Consider the following 18470-nt stretch of genomic DNA (forward strand, 5'->3'; position numbering starts at 1 on the left):
TAGGTAAAGAAGAACGGGACAGTTGGGTTTAGGAAACGTGACACCCGGGACATGAACGTCCTGTGTTGTTTGACCCATCCACTCTGCCCGGTGCGTTCCATACACATGCTGAAGGGTGATTTTTGCATTGTATCTGACACTGACAGACACTGCCCAAGTGTCCGTATTTTACGAGTTCGGAGTGAGTACGGGTTGCATACCCGAACACAGTACACTAAACCGTGCCCTGGGCTGTTAAACGAGCCATGGCCCGCTTGAAAGAGGTGGGCCAGTGCTCGGTTCGGTTGGACTCGGCACGGTATGCATCAGTGTGATCGAAACGTGCCAGGGTCTGGTTCTTACCTTACAGATGAACGGGAATTGTAGTCGGCGAGTCCCGCAATGTAATGACAGAGGCGTGCTCTGGCCCTGAATGTTTTATTGCAGTGTGAGTGCAGGCCAGCGGTGGAGTGGAGAGGGGGGACAATCGTGCTCGGGCAAGGTTCAAGGCAACTAGGCCAAGTGTGTGTATGCCCTTAAAATAAAATATAAACGCCACTGACATTAAATACAGACAAAAGGAACGAATGGAAAATCAGGTAATCATAAAATAACAGGGACTGAGTGTGTGGCGTGTGGAGAAGTGGTTTAAATCCTTACATTCAAATGGTTTACAGGGGCCCCTTTAACAAAGCCGTGTATGTTCACATAAACCTGTCTCTGGGTGTATAATGGTAAAAGAAGTATAGAAATGGGACAAGGTGACAAGGACGACACCATTCTTTCCATCCTAAAGATAGAGTTGTGTTCCTCCTCACATGTCCCACTTGTTTCATCTCTTTACTGGCGACTAGTCTATGTCCTTGACGTTCCACTTCCGAGATTGCTCCGGTGCTGCAGAAAATTTCGCCGGATGCATGTATTTTCCGTATTCTTCCTCTTTCTTTGTGTTGAAATTTTAAACTCTGGTGGATTTGTGAGGACTATGGTTAACTGCTCCTCAGATCTCTGCAGGGTAAATACAGACAGCTAGCTAGACTATCTGTCCAATCTGAGTTTTCGACTATTTTACAGCGGCTCCGTGCGGAGCTTAGCACCGCCCAAGACGATTGTGATTGGTTTAAAGAAATGCCAATAAACCAGAGCACGTTTTTCTCCCATCCCAGAATGCTGCGTGGACTAGCCAGACCCTCCTCCACTCTGCAGCGTGTGGATGGTCTGGAAAAGCGAGACTACTTGCGTCTGACTGTCACATTAGGTACAGATGATTCCTAACCTGGTCTGGAAAATTTCCTTTTCTGATCTGTAAAAGTGTCAGACTTGGACTGAAATTTTTTGTCCTGTTTTTTTTTTTCCAATTAAAAACACTTAACACAAGTCTTTGTAATGCAGGAAGCTTACTTTCCAACTCAAGTAGCGCTGCATGATTTATTGCGAAACTTCTCTGAAATGGTGACAACAAATATGACACTGAATATTAATGCAGACACAACAACACTTTTGCCAGATCTGCCAGAATAGTCTGACTGTTGTCGCTGAAAAAAAAAATGCTTTTTGTAAATCCTGTGACCATTTTACAAAGTTATTTTTGACTCTTTTTTTAAGCTGTTGTGTTTGTTTCATCATAATCATCATAATACGTTTCTTCTAAAGATAATCTGACAAACTTTCCATGCCCACGGGCTGTGGTGTTTCTGCACTGCTCTTGGTGCTTGTTCTACTTCTGTGGGCCTTTTGTTGAAGCCCTTTCTCTATTGCAGATAATGTCTTTTTTCCTTTCACAGCTTGACGTATAATTACTGTGGGTATATATTGACCTAAATTGTAGCCCCCCCATCTGAGCGGAACATAGTCTAACTGGGATATTAATCTTCTGCTCAGTAATTATTTGGCCTTTTTGAATTATGACTACCCTGGTCTGCTCACTGAGCTGGATGTATTCTCTAAATCTGAGCAAAACAAACTGTACTGTAAAAGGAAGCAAAAGCATAATACTCTCTATGAAGCGTTATACAACAGTCTAATGGTTCTATTTAGAGGCTAGTGGAGCTACAAATCTGAATAGTATCCTGATCATAGAAATAAAATGGATAGAAAGTCGATTTTTCATTCAAATCAATGTAGCAGAATGGTCAGAGCAGCAGCCATTTTTATGTGCACCATTGCCATGGTAACGTACTAAGTTTCGCGGAGCTGAGGTTTTGCAGTAACGGATAAACGAGCAGTGGAGTAGTAACGTTACGAGGCAGAGAGCCAAATGCTAAATGAGTCAACTTAACTTCATGCTTCATCCACACAGAGCACGTTGCTATCGCCACGAGTGACAGCTTTAATCGGCTTGTTTTCTGTGGACTATGTGGCGAGGGAGGGGGTCAGGTAACGTTAAGGCGGAGTTAGCAAGCAAACATTGGCCGCTGGGTCTAACGTTAGCGGTCCGCTGACCCACTGCCGCTGGGCCTAACGTTAGCGGTCCGCTGACCCACTGCCGCTGGGCCTAACGTTAGCGGTCCGCTGACCCACTGCTGCTGGGTCTAACGTTAGCGGTCTGCTGACCCACTGCTGCTGGGTCTAACGTTAGCGGTCTGCTGACCCACTGCCGCTGGGTCTAACGTTAGCAGTCCGCTGACCCACTGCTGCTGGGTCTAACGCTAGCGGTCCGCTGACCCACTGCCGCTGGGTGTAACGTTAGCGGTCCGCTGACCCACTGCCGCTGGGTCTAACGCTAGCGGTCTGTTGACCCACTGCTGCTGGGTCTAACAGTCCCTCCTCACTCCCTGCAGCTCCAAGAACGTCTCCCGAGCTGCGTCGGGTGGCTTTTCGATCGTCGCGCTCTCGTGTACCTGACATTATTTCTACCGTCTCCTGTTTCTTTGCTCACACTCTAGTAGGGCGCGCTAACGTAACTATGGTAACGGCGTAACATCCTAAATGAAAAAATTTTTTTTTTTACTTTTTGACAAACTGGAATTTCATTTTAGAGCACAGTCAACAACCATTTACTGCATGTCTTCCCCCTCTCTCTCTCCCCTTTCTCACCTGTCCTGTCCTATCAAATAAAGGCGGAAAAGCCCAAAAAATTATCTTTAAAAAAAAAATAAATTTAAAAGTGAGAGAAAAAACCTGCATGATTACAAACCAGACAGGTGCGAGGCCCCCAGAGACGCAAGACCAACAGAGGCGCGAAGCCCTGTGCGGTCGCACAGTTGGCACTACCCATACGACGGTTCTGTAAGGCTCAAATATGTTTTGCGGCTCCAGCCAGATCTTTTAATTTTGTATAGATCTTTCAATAGTAAAGGTTGCTGACCCCTGTGCTAGTGCTGCCTTCAAGCCACCAAGTGTCACCATTAGGGTTCATCCTCTGGGGAACGTGACTATTCACTGTAAATATGCTTGAAAAATATACATTTTCCCAGACGTATTGGACAGTTCTGCATGACTTGTACTTCAATGATGTAGACATGCAGTATATGTCAGTATGTGACGAATAAAATGTGAAAGTCTTTGAGGAAAGATGTCAGCCAGACATTAAAACAATGATCCCTCACCTAACTTGTTTTTAATTGCTTTTAAATTGTTCTACCACACTTTCAGATGTAACGTGTATTTCTTTTGTTGCAGGAAGAAAAGCTTTTGTTCAACAATAAGTCAGGGTAGTGGATCAAATGTTAAACGTTTAATCATTTAGAAATCCTCTCAGGAGAAATTAGAAAAACTAACTTTTGTGTTTGTAGCCTTGAGTGTTTTGTACTTGTGAGGTTTCACACCTCATTAAATTACTCAGACACTATCATTTTGTATTCTGTTCTATTACTTTTGAATTTGTAAATTGTTCGTTTTGCAATTAATAATAACGAGCTGCAGTAACTGCAGAGAAGCTAAAGGTTAAGTGTTAATGATGTTTTCAATCCAGGTGAATGTGTAAAAATGAGCTTTCATTCATCTTTTCTTTACTTGTGCTGAGAAATGAATCGTTGCCTTGGCTTATTTATATTCATATTCATCTCAGCATTTGTTTTTGACTTTAAAAAGAAGATATTTCCACAAAGATGTGGAGGATGGATCTGGCTTGTGATATCTCTTCAATGTGGGTTTAATAATTATTTTTTTTATACTACAGTGTTCAACAGAGAGCAGAGTGTCTGTAGGGTCTTAAAGAGTTCAGGAACTGAATCCAAATTAAAGCCTTTTAAAAGCCTTGAATACTGAGAGGGCACGTTCATATATTTCAACCACACATAGGAGTAATTTACGGGGGGGTAACCCTAAGGGGTTGGGGGGTGGGGGGTGGGGGTGCAACCTGTTAGAATAATTTACATTATCAAATAATAGACAGGACCACTGAAGATATATCATTTTACTTGAGAACCCAACAAGGAGGCAGTCTCCGCACTACAGAATAGTACAGACAATGACCTGATGAAAAACTCTCTACAGTAGCTTATTTATGTATAAAATACAATCATGAGACAGGGTTTGATGTCGTCAGTTGTTATCTTGTCAGAGTCGATGACGTCTCCTTTATCTAGTCAGGGAGCGCCTGTTCTTTCCTCAGCATCACACCGTGCTCAGTCAAGGACAAGACAGTGGCTCCCAGACACCAGATGGCGACAGCAGCAACAGTGTTTTGTCTTGTTATAATGCAAACAGTTTCAATAATAATCAGGGAAAAAGTATGTATCATAATTTTTCCCTAACACAACCCTAACTCCAACAATCAAAACCGGCCCATGAAACCCCCCCCCAAATATCTAATCATAATAATAAATGAAAAATATTGACTGTTTAGAAAACATACTGAAAAACTTGTGATGTTTTGAATCTGCAGAAAGTTTTGACATTTGACAAAAGACATTTGCCGCATAACTTGATGCAGAAAAGGCCCAAATTGTTGCCGAATAATTCACCACAATGCAGGAAATGTAGTGTTTGATGCTTCAAATTTCCTGGTGGTTACCCCTTTTAGAATTTGTTCAAAAGATCCCAACCCACCCAATGTTGAACCCAAACCCTGGCAACCACATAGCGACAGATCAGTGTTTTTTTAAGTACATTATGGAAGAAAGTACATTCAAATATCGACTCAAGGAAATATTTACTCATGGAGCTTTTTGGAGGTTAAACCAGGAAGTCGGCAAACTTCATCAACAGAAAAGTCTTTTGATTTATAGGTAAAGTGGGAAGTACGGTGCACAAAACACCAAACATGTCACCAGAAATGATAGATCTCTGTATCTAGGATAACCGGACCGAAATCAATCTTCAGCCTCTGTCACAAACCTGCAGAAACCTTTTGATTTCATGAAATCAAACAGAATGGAGGATTCCCAGCCTCATTATAAATGCTCCTCTCAGCCTTAGATCATTGCACAGAGATAAAGACACACAGATAGATAGACAGACAGACAGACAGACAGACAGACAGACAGACAGACAGATAGATAGATAGAGTGTGCTGAGATGTCCTCTTACTACTCACCACTGTGTAATGTATGACTCACTGAACGTATTATCACCAAAAGCCAGAAGACAGTATCACTGGTACAGGTTATTTTTTAAATGTGTGTACTCTGATTCTCCTCCTTACCTGAAGGAATATTTAATTCCATATAGATCCTGCTATAGATTGAAACACACTGAATATTCCTTCTTCACTGTGCCAAACATCTACAAAGAGAGAGGTAGATGTACCTTTACATTTAAAGCCCCTTCAGACTGGAATAGCTTGCCTGGGTCTCTAAGATCTGTCACTTCTTTGCACTCCTTCAAAACATCGCTCTTTACTCACTTGCATGCAAACTGTTGCTGTAAATGTTTCCCTCACGTGACTGGACTTTTGTTTTATATACCCAAATATTCTGGATACTTTTTGTCCTTTTCTTTTATTTATGTGTATACATGCGAGTAGGTGTGCATATGTGTATTATTTATGTATATGTATGTATGTATATATATATATATATGTATGTACAGTTGTGTTCAAAATAATAGCAGTCCAACATCACTAACCTCATAAATCAAATTTTTTGGTAGAAGTGATATTTCTACATGGCAAATAATTTACTAGTAAGTGTTGTAGAGTCATAGAAAACCAACAGACCAACAGTCATGACATGCATGCTGCTCATTCTGTGTTATTGAATCTGTCATTGAAAGGGGCATGTTCAAAATAATAGCAGTGTTCAATTAGTGAGGTGATTGATTCTGTGAAGAAACAGGTGTCAGTTATGGCCCATGTTTAAGGAAGGAAGGAAGGAAGCAAATGTTGTGCATGCTGGTTATAGTGCATTTCACAGAAAATGATAGGCTGCTCAGCCAAAATGATTTCAAATGCCTTGAAATGGCATCCAAAGCCTGAACGACATGGGGAAAACGGTCAACTACCATTCGAATGGATCGAAGAATAGCCAAAATGGCAAAGGCTCAACCAATCAGCTCCAGGAAAATCAAAGAAGACTTAAAGTTACCTGTGAGTACTGTTAGGATCAGAAGAAGGCTATGTGAAGCTAAGCTATCAGCTAGAAGCCCCCACAAAGTCCCATTGCTGAAAAAAAGACATGTACTGAATAGGTTAAAATTTGCCAAAGGACACATTGACTGGCCAAAGGAGAAATGGGGCAACATTCTGTGGACTGATGAGAGCTAAATTGTTCTTTTTGGGTCTAGGGGCCGCAGACAGTTTGTCCAACGACCCCCATGCACTGAATTCAAACCACAGTACACTGTGGAGACAGTAAAGCATGGTGGGGCAAAAATCATGTTATGGGGATGTTTCTCATACTGTGGTGTTGGGCCTATTTATCACATACCAGGGATCATGGAGCAGTTTCAATACATCAAAATACTTGAAGAGGTCATGTTGCATTATGCTGAAGAGGAAATGCCTTTAAAATGGCTCTTTCAACAAGACAATGACCCAAAACCCACCAGTAAGAGAGCAAAGTCTTGGTTCCAGATGAAGAAGATTGATGTTATGGAGTGGCCAGCCCAATCCCCAGACCTCAATCCCATAGAAAACTTGTGGGGTGACATCAAAAATGCTGTTTCTGAGGCCAAACCCAGTAACGCAGAGGAATTGTGGAATGTAGTTCAATGGTCCTGGGCTGGAATACCTGTTCACAGGTGCCAGAAGTTGGTCGACTCCATGCAACACAGATGTGAAGCAGATCTCAGAAATGATGGTTATGCAACTAAATATTAGTGCAGTGATTCAAAGGAAAGCAAACCCTTGAGACATTTTCAGTTCATACAGTAAATGTTTGAGTTTGTAAAGAAAAATGCAAATACTGCTGTTTTTTGGAACAGCCTAATATTCCTTTTTCTTCACTTTCTGTAAAGGTATAACACAAACGTGATCAATTTTGGTCATGTTTTGATTTGGAACTGAATGAGCAGTGTTCCCAATGTATTGGTATTATGGAATTAAAAGCTATTCTAAGGATTTTGAGCATTATTCACTTTTTTAAACACATTATTATATTATATAAATAATGTTTATTTATTATATATATTATAAACACGCTATTATTCTGAACACAACTGTATATACATATTTGTATGTATGGGCTAAATGTTGTCATGCCTCTTAATACTGCAATATGTTTTATACATGGAGTTGTTTCCAATAAGGAGTCGGTGGGGTGGGTGGGGTGGGCCAGGCGGGATGAGGGAGAGCTTTAGTGAGTGTGAGTGTTCATGTGCTGTATTGTCTGATGTCTCGAGGACCCCCTCGAAAACCAGATGCTTGATCTCAAGGGGTCATCCTCCTAACAATAAATTTCAAATTAAATAGATAGATAGATAGACAGACAGACATATAGACAGACAGACAAACAGATAGATTGATAGATAGATAGATAGACAGACAGACAGACAGACAGACAGACAGATACAAAGATAGATAGATAGATAGATAGTCAGACATATAGACAGACAGACAAATAGATAGATAGATAGATAGATAGATAGATAGATAGATAGATAGATAGATAGATAGATAGATAGATAGATAGTCAGACAGACAGACAGACAGATACAAAGATAGATAGACAGACAGACAAATAGATAGATAGACAGACAGATAGATAGACAGACAGATAGACAGACAGACAAATAGATAGATAGATAGATAGATAGATAGATAGATAGATAGATAGATAGATTGACCCTAACCTGAAATATGTTCCCTTCTTCCCATGTGTATTTTCTTTACCTTTTTATTAACATCTTGCCACAAAGACCCATTTTTACAAAGATAAAAAAAAAATCTAAAAATGTCTTGTGTAACAATCATGTGACCTTGTAAAAAATAGGTGGTTTGAACATTTTTCATACCTGAAATATTATTTTCTAAAAAATAAATTCACAATGATAAATTGAATTGCAAACTGCTGCAGCTGAATCATTAAAAACATGCAGCCAGCAGGTGGCGACTCGCTAATTCACTTCACCTTGGTAGGCCTACCTGTTGTGTTTACCTGGCGTGGATGCTTTGAAAAGCAACATAAGTGGACATTTGACGTTAATGTTCTTTTGTCAACTGTCAATTAAGTTTGTAAGTTTGTAAAGTTTGTTTATCTGTGACGTTCTGGAAGTTCCTCCTGTTGGATAACTTAATTTCTATCACGATGATTCCTCTCTCAAAGCAAAGTTGTGTGAGTAACGTTTACATTTTAATTATCTTACTGTTTTCTGTTATTTATCAGTGTTGAAATGTCTTAAAACGTTTGTCATAAGGGTCGACTATAGCAGTTAATTACCGTTTTTAGCTATATCTTTGGTTAATAACCGTTGAGCTGCCGCTGTAAATGTTCCTGCGCATTACCCGTAGTTCCATACACGGTTAACGTAACGTTAGCTAACTTACTTTAAAATCACTAGCTAGCTGAGTGGACTTGTACAGAAGCTGACTACATGACTTTATGCAACAATATGGTGTTGTTTCTTCCTATTATGTGATTAATGTACCCTCAATATTTGTGTTATTAAGAGATAACGAGAGGCGGAGAAAGTTGTGACGTGAAAGCGTTGGTTTCAGTCTTCAGTTCGGTGATAGAATGTGTTAGCGAGCGTCTCGGGCTTGTTCGGGCTTGTTCGGCCTGGATCGGTACGGTTCGTGCTGCGTCGGGCTAGGGCTGACCGGCAATTTCCACTGGATGCGGAACGTCTGCGGAACGTCGACGGAGTCATTAGGTTTCCATTAAAGTCAGTGTGTGTATTTCCACTGACTGCAGAATGTCTGCGTCCCGACTCCGTCCCAGTTCCGTCAGTCCGCAGCCCTCCGGAGCAGATACGCAGAGCTTCTATTTTTGACGGACGACGGAGAGCTCCGCAGCAATTCAGCACAATTCAGATTGTGCGGGACAGGAAGTCGAGCACAGAAACAAAATAAAACATCCGGATACTTTTCAAAATAAAATACAGCGTGCTCACGGCAGGTCATATTTCCCTGCACTACACCTTGAAAACACAGCACAGAGTTGTTTCCCCTCTACTCCTCTGCATGGAAACAAACTGTTGTTGGTTTTGCGGTTCTGTTTATAGAAACTACATCCTGTTATATCGCACGAACATACGTGAATTCGCGAGATCTCGTGGTCGGCTGGCCGCAGCCGTTACGCAACAAATCCGGACCTGGTGGGTATTGACGGACGGCGGAGCACGCAGCCGTTCCGCAGCGGAGCCGGTCCACAGACGTTCCGCATCCTGTGGAAATCCACGGTGAAATGTCAGGCCTTTGCAAGACAAATAACCAGTGGTGGAAGTATTCACATCCTTTACTTAAGTAAAACTACTAATCCCACACTGTAAAAATACTTTGCTGAAAAGTTAAAGTCCTGCATTGAAAGTGTTAATTAAGTAAAAGTGTGTAAGTATCATCAGGAAAATGTAGTTAAAGTAATACAAGTAAAGTAAAATCCTCCCATTTTAGAAAGTGTAAAAGATCCAACCAGTTGTGTGTATAATGGTCTAATCATCTCAGCTGGACTTGTAGTCCGTTATATTGTTGGCTAGTTTACTTTAGAATCAAACATCAGATTTTATAAACTACATGTGTTTTGTGTGCAGTAATCTTAATGTGTAAAGTAACTAGTAACTAAAGCAGTAACAGATGAATGTAGTGGAGTAAAAAGTACAATATTTCTCTCTGTAATGTAGCGGAGGAGAAGTAGAAAGTGGCATGAAAAGAAAAGACTCAAGTGAAGTACAAGTACCTCAACATTTGGACTTAACACTAGAACTGCCGTGAGCGGTCATTTTGACCGCCAGATTCCAAACTCCATAATCTCTCATAATCTCCTCCGGACAATTCAATGCTGGTGCACTCCTTGGAGAGGATGTGTGCAATGATTCCAGCCAGTTCGAGGATGTATAAAGTTATATGAACATGTAGACAGCCACCGGCCATCTGCGTGTACCGCGCCTTTCACAGAGTGAGCGCCCGGTGTTTGATTGATTCAGAACAGAGTCCATCCACGCCGTAGTAGCCTACGTTACTGACTCTGGCTTTGCCTTCGGCCCATCGGTGATGCCCACACTTGTTACTCTAGACCGCTAATTACGTTTCTCTGACAGAGACTATGGTAGTTACTAAGCAACCAAGATGCATCTTCAACCGCGCGAAAGATTAAAAGCAATACCGCGAAAATCCGAGCGGTCAATATGACCGTGTATGGCCGAAATAGGTAAAAGTGACTGTATTTTCTTTGCCTTTTGTGTAATGTATATAAAAACAATTTTAAATTAAAATACAGACTATTTTAGGAAAAGTCAGGCAGCAGCAGGATTGTATTTTTTTATTCAGCAAAGATATTACACATATACATTTCAAAATGGTCAAAATGACCGTCATGGCCGTTCTAGTGTTAAGTACAGTACTGGAGTAAATGTACTTAGTTACAATCAAGCCACTGCAAGTATCTTTACCTGAGTACAATATTTAGGTACTTTAGCTATTTGTTTCTGGAATAAAAAACTTCACCACTAACCATTTTTTTCACAATATCAGTTAACCAATTGATTTGAATTGTTTTAACTATAATTTTACTCTAGTGCTTTCACAGTTAAAAAAAGGGACATTTCCTGATCCTATTACATTTCTTTCACGTAGGTTTTTTTTTTTCATTCCACACTGACACCAAATTTTAAACGTCAGCGGCTTCATTATTCAACCTTTTTATATCTGGCCTTTCAAAACAACATATTTCACCCAATATATTGCAAGGTTCTCCGTCATATGCGCTGTCAGGTATCGAGAGACGGATAAATCTCCCTTTCCAAATGTCAACTCTTCAAGGGCTAAGACGACCTTCTTTGCACACCAATCACAATATTTTTTAAGGTTCTTTCAGCGCCTGTGAAGAAAAACTTTAATATAAGCGTCCGGGTTGGTTGACGTTGACAACAAAGGCCAAAGTTGTTCTTAGTGCTGGGAAGATGATTGAAGGATGATGGAGGTTTTTTAAAATAGGGCTGCACAATTAATCGCAATTGTATCGAAATCGCAATATAGACTTAGCCAGGTGAGACCGTCCTGATCTGGCGAGCTCCAGTTTTCCTCTCCAAGATCAGTCTGGCATCTTCAGACAGAGAATATTTGGAGCCGTTCACCAAACGACCGACCAATCAGCGTTGGTTTGGAGGCGGGTTTAGGTGTGACGCAACGAGAAGCGGTTCAGTCTAAACAACGTGGCGGCTTCCACGGATGAGATGAGCGTAGCTATCGCGCAAGTTTTATCCAAATTAGAAAGTATTCCTTCATTGAAAGAAGAGCAAAAAAACGGCACTGGAGGCTTTTCTTGGAGGAAAAGATGTTTTTGCTCTTCTCCAGACTGGTTTCAGCAAGAGTTTGATATATCGTTGATCTGATTGGTTGATTTGGCCCGTCTATCACCAACATAGGTGGTGACAGACAGATGGTTTATCCAATCAGCTAACCAGTATTTTCGCCCCTTCCCAAAAGTTCTCCAACGGAAAGTTCCCAGATGGATGTGCCGAGACAAATGGGAAGCGATCCATCTGGAGTCAGGTTAATATAGACTAGTGCAATGTCCCAAATCCCAGGGGGAGGGGGGGTGGCGATATTTATTAAAGTAAAATATGTGTCAAATCATTCTGAATGAAGTATTTTGGTGCTGCAGAGACGCCACTAAAGAAAAACTTCTCTGTTTGGTACAGATCCTCTCATAAATCACACTATAAGCATTCTTAGAGGAATTTTTGAGGTTTTACCCAGCCCCAAAAGGAAAATCACCAGCACCAAAATGATAAGCACATCCTCTCTAAACGGGTTTATTAAGAGCAGTTTGAACAAGCAGAACATAAACTTGAATATGAGAGCTAATCTCAGTTTTACCATCCAGAGTCTGGCTGTACCCGACTCTTAAATATAAATACAGTTTTTTTTAACCAGTTTTGTTAAAGCTACAGTGCGTAGTCTTCTGTGATCGCGCACTGTGACTTTTGGTAACGCAGACCTATTTTCTGTTAGCAGGCCGATCACGCTTACTGCTGTGCGTAGTCCCCCCCCCCCCCCAAAAAAAAAAAAATATATATATATATATATACCCTCGTGAGGGGGGGGGGGGGGACGACGACGACATGCAGCAAAGGGCCACAGGTCAGATTCGAACCTGCGAAGGAGGTGCCTCGAGGAGTAAGCCTCTGTATATGGGCGCACGCTCTACCAGGTGAGCTACCCAGGCACCCAAACAGGCTTTTTTTGAACGGGCACTGTACTAGTATTCTTTAATTTTTTTATATTTTTCAGTAAAAATAAGAATGGTGATACAAAAATGTATTTATTTACCTCCAATATTGTGAATCATATCACAATCGCAATACAAGTCAAAATAATCGCAATTAGATATTTTTTTTCTCATATCGCGCAGCCCTATTTTAAAATAAAACTATGGAAGTAAATCTGTTTCATTGGATTTTGAAATTAAAAAGTCTTGGATTCCCGGATGTTAACACTGAATTTGTATACATTACATTTTGCAGCTGAATTTGGCCAATTGAATTTGAGCAAGTTGAAAATATATTAAGTTGGATTTTAAACATTGTATTTTTGATTCTGAATTTGTGAACGTTGACCAATTAAGGTGAAAATAAATTGCTGGAAATGTGAAGAGTAAAATTCAGAGGCAAAAAAATTCCAATACATCATTTCAATCCATAAATATTCAGTGCTAGAAATTCAATGGCCTTTTCATACTCCCATATTAAATTTCCCTACAGAGAATCATCCAGAGGGAACAGTGTGATGCTGCTCTTTGTTACAACATCACCGAATCACAGAGGGGCAGGAAGTCAGTCCGAGCCCATTATCTCATCACACCAGTAATCACCATTTATCATACTTAACAAACTAGTAAAACGGCCCTAATGTGGTCGTAGTGAAAAGCAGACTCATTAGCAGGTCTGTCAGGTCATTTGTTGCTTTAATCGTGCTCACTGATAAAGTGGCTGAGACAGTTTTCCCCACTAGACCATTCTTCATGTTGGAAAAAGTTTGCAGCTTACAAGCCAGCGGGTGAAAGAAGGACTCAAATCCAGTGTTTTCCTCTGGGTTTGTCGAAGACTTAGGTGCGCATATTTGGCGGAGGGGTTTAGGGGTCCTCCCTCAAGAAAATGTGATGTTATTCAAATGAATAAAAAATGCAGTTAGGCATTGTTTTGGACCATTATTATTATTATTAACATCTGTGTCTGAAATGTTGGAAAAGCTAGAGCAGATGATGAATTAATAACACTCAAAAAGCTTAAAGAGGACGCCTGGGTAGCTCACCTGGTAGAGCGAGCGCCCATATATAGAGGATTACTCCTCGACGCAGCGGCCGCGGGTTCAACTCCGACCCTGTGGCCCTTTGCTGCATGTCGTTCCTTCTTTCTCTCTCCCCTTTCATGTCTTCAGCTGTCCTATAAATATCCCTATAGTATGGGTTTCCTACAACCAAAAATAACAATGATGCATGGAGGAATGTTGTACGGGTTCCATACAACGTTCTTTGCGGGTCAATCTACTGATTAATATCAAAGAATTTTGGGTGTTTTTATAAAAAATTTTATAGCAATTGAAAAACATGTTTATATGGTTTCAAAACCAAAAACTAAACTTTGACATAAGCCCATCTGTGATTCTCTCAAGATGCTCTGATCTTAACCATTAGTCCAAATACCTCATAATATTAGTTTTTTTTTTTTTTAACTCAAAAATGAGGTTTAAAGTGCCCATTTTATGAAAAATCCATCCATGGTGTTTAGAGTGAGATACGGTTTCTGAATGTGTCCTGCCTTCAGTCTCTGGGTGAGCTGTTCAAAATTGGCACGAATTAAACGAGCAGGCTAATTTCGGCTTGTGACGTCACAAGCGGAAACGAGCAGGCTAACCGCAACCATTAGCTCGTAGCGTTAGCATGCTAACGCTAATGCTAACGCTAATGCTAGCATGCTAACGCTAGCATGCTACCTCGTTCTCAATAGCAAAGCACTGCTACAACACACACAAGTTCACCATAATTTATAAAAGAACTACTTCCATGTGCGCCCTCATTTAGAAGTCTCCCAGCTAATCCTGCCTTGTAACTGACCAAAGTTGTAGAAACAGCCTTTCTTTTACTGTCTATGGAGCTAGCTAGCTGACATGATCTACATCTGAGCTACTGGGCATGTGCAGTGCAATCAAAGATAGTACAGAAGAAGAAGAAGAAAAGAGGTCTCACTCTGTAGCTAAAACAGAGACCAGCTGAAAAGAGGATCTGCAGCAGTGAGAGAGAGCACTGCAGTACAACAACAATATGGTGTTTTTAGAAAATTAAATCATGTAAACCTATTCTGGTACAACCTTAAAATACAATTATGAAGCTGAAAATGAGCATAATATGGCTGCTTTAATGTCATTTAAATAAGGTTTATTGATTATGAAGAAAAAAAAAGCTCTGAAAAAAAGGGACAACAGTTTTTTTTAAAAGCGTCAAAAGCATAGAAGCAAAAACGTCGCAAAAAAAGTGCAAAACAAAAGTTAATTTTCAATTTTGACCCAAAAGGACAAGTTCACGGTGGACGGGAAGACAACACAAGGGTTTAAAAAGCCAGATATGACCAAAGACAGAGACAACACGACTACAAAGAGACGCAAAAACCCAAAAGAGACACAATCCCACAAAGAGACACCAAATGTGCGGGGCAAAATTGCTTTTTTGCTTATTGGACAACGTAACATTTTCTTTAGGAAAGGACTCCTAAAAGATGCCATAGTAGTTTCTTGTCTTCACAGTATACGAATAAATACTTTGATAATAGAGGCAGAAATTACAATGGGCGGTTTCAAATTCAGTGTCACATTTTATTGTGCACTTTTGAAGATGCAACATAGAAGGTAAACCGACGGCACCATCGCTGTCACGACAGTACAAATATTAAAAAATATACCATATATTCAGAATTTTAAAAAAAGTGATTAGTAACAAAGTGCTTAGTAACCTTTCGGTCATGTCACAGTTAAAAACAATACTTACCAAATGTACGTAAACATTAGGGGCACTGGCCAATAACATTGCACTAGAACAAGTAGGCCTAAACAACTTGTGCCTTTACTCACTCCCCCTTAGAGCAGATCCTCCTGTGTTCAACTTCAACATCATCTCTGCCGCATTTGCGCTCTGATTTACGGCCTCTTGTCTTCTACAACCAACCGGCAGCGGCGTTGCTTTTTCACTTCATTTCACTAGTGTATTGTGTTTAAACTGTGAAGTGCCTGCACTGTGGGCAAACTTGGTGTTCCCCGCAGTTCTGCGGTAGTGACTGCAACATTCGCAGTTCATGGAGTTCGTCTCCTTCCAGTACCTCAACAAGCTGAATTCTCGCAGCCAGTCTTCCCGAAAATGGAAAATGGTGGGTTCGGGCCACTCACTCTGACATCTCTCCATTAGTGCATGTAAAAGGACCTGAGCGTGTGTGTGTGTGTGTGTGTGTGTGTGTGTGTATTTCAGGCCTGTGTGTAGTGTGTAATAACAACAGAGTGTAAACTGTAATTTCCCCATTGGGGATCACTAAAGAGTATAAATTATAAATTATTACAAATTAATTGGCCTGCCACATATTCCGGATTCATTGACGCGCCCCTCGTTTAACGTGTCAAAAAAGAAAAGAAAAAAAGAGGACAAATTTACTGGTCGCATGTGTGCGACTGGATGTAAAATTCGGTTGCACACTCTCAAATTTTGGTTGCAAAATACGACCATTTGGTCGCAGTCTGGAGCCACACACATCCTGTGTCTGTTTAGAGTCTCATGCCTCAGTGACAGTTGGGAGAGGGTGGCTGGTGTTGGGCGTGCTCCGCACACAAAGTGGGTTCTGCAGCGGCGGCGTGTAAACAGGCCTTTGGCTCTGCGTTTACTCTCTCTGCAGAATTTCTTTTCGTCCGCTGTCGGGTTAATGCAGTCTGTGCTTCTGGCTCGCTGCAAGTGTGCAGATAAGACCCGAGGGCAATTTATTGTCAAGCTAATCACTTTAAACTGTAAATATGGTGTGTATAAATTACAAATGATGTGCTAATGATAGAGCGCTCAGTCTCAATTACATCCTATTTGAGTTGATGAGACGACTCTGTAGTTTTTCTAATATTAGCTTTTCACTACCAACTTAGTTCACCCACCCAGGAACATTCACTGTGCGTCTCATGTTAAGGGGAACCTGAAAGCAGTTCAAGGGATGCACTAGTCTCGCTTTGCCAGACCCTCCTCCACAGCGCTGCGGAGGAAGGTCTGGCTAGTCCACACAGCATTCTGGGATGGGAGAAAAACGTGCTCTGGTTTATTGGCATTTCTTTAAACCAATCACAATCGTCTTGGGCGGTCTCTGGGGTCATTTGGCATGTCTTTGTAGTCAGTTTGTGTCTCTTTGTGGTGGTTTTGCATCTCTTTTTAACATCATTTTGGAGCGGTATTATCACCGTATCTGTGTCTAAAACATTGGAAAACAATATATAACTAACACTCAAAAAGCTTAAGGATAAAACTTGTTAAAGAAGGCCATATGTATGTATATGTAATGTCATTAGATCTGAGGAAAGTCTTTCAGTTACATCCATTCATTAGGTGCTGCCCAAAATGGCTCGGGTGCTGCATCTCAACCTTATAATGGCGGGGAAAACCCTGAGATAGTACAACCGTTCATAACGCTGCAAAAACACAGGTCTTTCCATTTAGTAGGAATGCCTGCAGCAGAGTCCTGGGAAACCGCCGAGGAGTTTGGGTAACAACAGGTGACTGCGTCCTGCAACAACAAAGCAAAGTCGCTTCATCTCTTCTCTTTCTCTCCGCTGCCTTCACGTGCGGTCCAACACTATTGTGTCACAGCTCTGTTTTTTTGTAAATGTAACAAATGAATAGATGGGCTAGATATAGTAAATATCCACAACAGTTAATAGACAAGCTGCTTCGAAATATACCCTCTAATTCAAACACACCAAACTGCATGTGAAAGATCAAATCAGTGGAAAAAATACACTGCTAGTGCATAGTGAAAAACCTGAAATATAATTCTGTAGCCTGAGGTGAAGCATTCAAATTGCTTTTGTTATCTGACCAACGGTCCTAAGCCCAAAGTAATTCCGATTTGACAAGAAAAAAAACACATCAAATCCTCATATTTGAGAAGCTGGAACCAGTTTGCAGCAAGATTGTTTGGCCTGCACAGCTTTGTATTTGTAGAAAAGCAGTCCTAAATTTGGCTGATTCAAGCTATTGTGTAACAGCTCTGTTTTGTAATCCTGTCGTCCCGCTGATGTGCCAACCTGTTCATTGTTCAAAGTGTCTTTCAGCTGCTTTTGGCGTGTATGAACTGCATCATGGGAGAACGCACGCTGCTGCAGAGGAAGCGTAACATGAAACAGCCGAGCCCATTGAAGTCCTCGTTCGAACCCCGAGGCGTCGGAGCTGCGGGCTTTGCAAACATGTTGACTTTTATATAAAGTCTTTTCAGCATGGCCACAAGAGGAATGAGCAGCAGTCTAATTCTCCTCACGAAAGGTCTGGCACAAAAAAAAGCTTAAAGACAAAACTTGTTAAAGAAGTCCACCATTAATCATTGGATCTGACAAAAGTCTTTTAGTTAGTTTGATAGTTTTTCATTGTTTTGGCGCTTTTCACAATCATTTTTGCTTAAGTGCTGCCAAAAACGCCTCGGGTGCTGCACCAAAGACTTATACTGGTAGGGAAAACCCTAGTCTCGCATAGCCAGACCTTCCTCCACAGCACCGCGGAGGAAGGTCTGGCTAGTCCACACAGCATTCCTGGATGGGAGAAAAATGTGCTCTGGTTTATTGGCATTTCTTTAAACCAAGAAACCAGTTCATGCAAATGCAAATGTAGAATTTCAAGCCAAAAGGAATACTTGGAATTGATGGAGGTGGTAAATATTCATGAAAGTTTGTGAACGGGCAACACAGATTTTGATAATGAACAACTAAACACGTTACACACTGGGCC

General features: G+C 41.0%; 2 protein-coding genes across 2 annotated transcripts in view; both read left to right on the forward strand.

Annotated features, from left to right (window-relative positions):
• Window positions 1-18470, forward strand: part of LOC116045413 — a 977204-nt gene that overhangs the window by 94634 nt on the left and 864100 nt on the right. The window lies entirely within an intron of this gene.
• The window catches only part of LOC116045390 (interphotoreceptor matrix proteoglycan 1), a 94563-nt gene continuing 84675 nt past the window's right edge, over window positions 8583-18470 (forward strand). The window contains exon 1 of the mRNA XM_035995067.1: window positions 8583-8633. The gene's annotated coding sequence lies outside the window, so the exon portion shown is untranslated. The remainder of the gene's footprint in view (window positions 8634-18470) is intronic.

Source organism: Sander lucioperca, chromosome 19, assembly GCF_008315115.2.
Source record: "Sander lucioperca isolate FBNREF2018 chromosome 19, SLUC_FBN_1.2, whole genome shotgun sequence".
In the NCBI taxonomy this organism is placed as follows: domain Eukaryota; kingdom Metazoa; phylum Chordata; class Actinopteri; order Perciformes; family Percidae; genus Sander; species Sander lucioperca.